The sequence below is a fragment of the Pygocentrus nattereri genome, chromosome 10, assembly GCF_015220715.1.
Source record: "Pygocentrus nattereri isolate fPygNat1 chromosome 10, fPygNat1.pri, whole genome shotgun sequence".
NCBI classification, from domain to species: domain Eukaryota; kingdom Metazoa; phylum Chordata; class Actinopteri; order Characiformes; family Serrasalmidae; genus Pygocentrus; species Pygocentrus nattereri.
In genome coordinates, this window is record NC_051220.1 from 43942234 (window position 1) to 43945592 (window position 3359).

General features: G+C 40.5%; 1 long non-coding RNA gene across 1 annotated transcript; it reads left to right on the forward strand.

Annotated features, from left to right (window-relative positions):
* On the forward strand, window positions 1-2632 carry LOC119264146. The gene is made up of 4 exons (XR_005130802.1): window positions 1-232; window positions 603-1195; window positions 1459-1528; window positions 1671-2632. It is a non-coding gene; the product is annotated as an uncharacterized LOC119264146 (long non-coding RNA).
* The last annotated feature ends 727 nt before the right edge of the window (window positions 2633-3359 follow it).

Consider the following 3359-nt stretch of genomic DNA (forward strand, 5'->3'; position numbering starts at 1 on the left):
TCAGCCACTCTTTACAGAACTGACTCTGTGTTTTTCTTTCCTTTCTCTGCCGAGCTGATCAGCTGCCCATCCTGGGTGTCGAATGTCGTCACAAAGGGGCGGGGACGAATAGCGGACGTTGCAAGGCTCTGCTCAGTTGACTTGTGGACCTTGTACGGTTCAGATGTGCGACGTCTATCTAGAACGCAGATGGCACTCTCAGATAGAACCGTGTGGATCTTCTCCCCTTGAGGTGAGTACAGTTTCAATCTCATTTACATTCCAGCAAAGAAGGAGATAATTTAGAAATGAACAGAACATAGATAGAAAAGAAGAACTGAGAAAAAGAACCGAACCAGGACAGAGAAAAAGAACCGAACCAGGACAGAGAAAAAGAACCGAACCAGGACAGAGAAAAAGAACCGAGCCAGGACAGAGAAAAAGAGCCAGGACAGAGATAAAGAACCAGAATTTAGATAAAGAACCAGATAGACAGACATCTAGACAGACAGACAGACAGACAGATAGCTAGATAGATAGATGTGATATATTGCTCAGTGCATTAATAGGAGCTGTAGTTCAGTTCCCTGATTTCTTGTTTTTTGTGTGTTTTTAAATCTCAGAAGAGTCTAACATTGCAGAGGAAGTTCTTCGGAACACAGGAGCAGGTTCTCCTCAGGAAGTGAGCATTTGATGACAGAGTGGTCCTGTTCTCCAGTCCAATTTTGAACACCATAATGGACAACATATCAGAACTGTCTGATTATGAGTTGGATCCTTCAGTGGTTCAGTCTGGTTCCTCTTCCTCTAACAAAGGAACAGACAGCATCATGCCTGTCTGACAACTTGGCTGGTCCTTCGGATCCTGAGGCACTTGGTCTTCATCGGGCCTGGCAAGCTCCAACAGTCCAAAAGAACTGACTGAGAGAATTCTCAGAGAGCTCTCTGCATCCTCTAGTTGTTCAAAGCTAGAGGAAGTTCTAAATGGGACGTTTGTTGAGCTTCTTCAATGGTTTGGGGAAGAAGGTTCTCTGCATAAGGCCTTGAACCCTCGAGACTCCACATTTGATGAGGCCCTGATGACTGCCCTACGGAAGCATCTAGATGCAGATGCTTCAACTCCAGTGCCTGAAACTGAGGAGGTGAAGAGCGCACACTCTCTAAGAAGCGCAAGGGCCTCTTCTCCTATCTTAAGATGCCAACACTCTTCAAAAAGGTAAGGATTTTTTAAAAAGCAGTTTTAATATTGTAATATTTTATCCCAGTAGCAGTAGTTATATCAATGGTGCCCAATCCTGGTTCTGGAGACCTTTTATGTACATCCTAATATTGGTGGTAGATCTCCAGGCCTAGGACTGGGCACCCTTAATGTTATTATATTATTTACATAATATGAATAATGTTTATAATATAAACACATTGAATTGTTTCAGGACATGATTATGAGGTTGATAATATGATCAATGTGTTGTATCACAGATATCCAGAAAGAACAAGGTTGGACATGCAGATCAGGACCCTTTGCAGAGTGGTCGCACTGCTGCTATGGGTAAGTTTACATTGTCAATCAAATCATACATAGTTTATATTTTAAAAAGGCTAAGATGAATGGCAATATCACTTTACACATTTTAATAGCCTTTTCAATTATTTGATATGCAAACCCTGAATGTGAGGTCTTCTTTCTGCAGGTGGATCCAGCAATGCGGAGGAGAAGGAGATGCCTAGGAGACGATGCATTTTCAGCAGGATGTTCTCCTGCTTCAGGAAATCATGCGTCTTCTGCTATGACATCTGGGCATCTGTCCTGTCAGAGGTCGTTAATGACTGTGTGCACCATTACCTTTAGGCTGAATCCTGCCAGAAAACAAAATCCCTTGTCACGGTGATCCTGACGACACCCAGGTTTACTTCACTCTCTGACCAAATGACTGTGGTGCCATAGATACTTTGTGTCAGAGCTCAGAGCAAATCCTGAGTCTACCAGAGGAGGATGGGTTCCCCATTTGAGTCTTGGTTCCTCTCAAGGTTTCTTCTTCTCGCTCTTAGGGAGTTTTTCCTTGCCACTGTCGCCCTTGGCTTGCTCACTTGGGGCTCAGACCTGGATTTTCTCTGAATCTCGTTGTAAAATGTGCTGTGGAAACAGATCCTGAACTGTATTAAAGGATCGGTCAGCATTTCCTCCAGGCTAAATCAACACAGACGTTGTATTGTTTGGCCAAGAGGAGGAATGACTGAAGATCAGTGCACACTTCAGAGCTCCAATACAGAAAGACCAAGTCAGAAACCTGGGTCCAAAATTTAATTTCCAAAATTTCCAAAGTTTAAATTCTGCGATAACACGGATTCCCCGAGCAATGCAGGATGTCAGCCTTCACCTGTTTAACCCTAAACCTCTGTTTCAACATTTTTGGCCACTGTAAACCAGCTCGCCTGCTGCTGGAATCGGCTGCCAGAAGATCTCAGATTTGCCCCTAATTTGTCTTTAAGTCGTTAAACTCAGTCTCTTCTTTTTATCTCACGCATCTTTCATACTTTCTGTTTTGACTTTGCACTTCTTTTCAATTCATTTGTTTCCCCCCTTCTTTTATTGTACTTTTTCTTGTGCTTTTATTTAACACTTTGAAAAGCACTCTGAACTGCCCTTTTATGAATAAACATGGAATAAATAAATTTGCCTCCTGGAATCTTAATTAAACCCTCAATATCATGATTGACATCAGGAAAAATGTTCTTACCTTTTATATCTATCTATCTATCTATCTATCTATCTATCTATCTATACACACTCAAAAAAATGTCCCAAGCCCACCTTTGGTGTGCCACATTATTTTTTTTGCTTGATTTGCTCAAACAAATTGTTTAAATATTAAAAGCATTTAGATATAATTGTTTCAATTCAATACATTTACCCATCATTCATGAACCCAATACAAATCTTCGTTTCAATTGGGGACCTTCTCGTGCGCATGCGCCTTCCCACACTGTAAAACATTATTTAGCCTTTAGTTCTGATAACTTGCACTCTTTACTTACCCTAACTATTCATGTTGAGTCTTCGGATTTCAACTGTAGTTTGAGTTTTTAGTCTTTCAACAAGTATCGTTAAGTTAATTTACTGAAGCAGATATTTTAAAGAGTCAAATGAACTTCATATTGATAGATAGATAGATAGATAGATAGATTCAACTTTATTGTCATTACTCCGTACAAGTACATGGCAACGAAATGCAGTTAGCATCTACCAGAAGTGCAAATAGTAGCAATAGTGCAAAAAGAGAGTGTGCAAGTGTGCAATAAATAGGTATAGTGCAACATTACAGTATATAGAATAAATTACTTATAGATATGCAAAAAAATAGATTATAGGTGTGTAGATA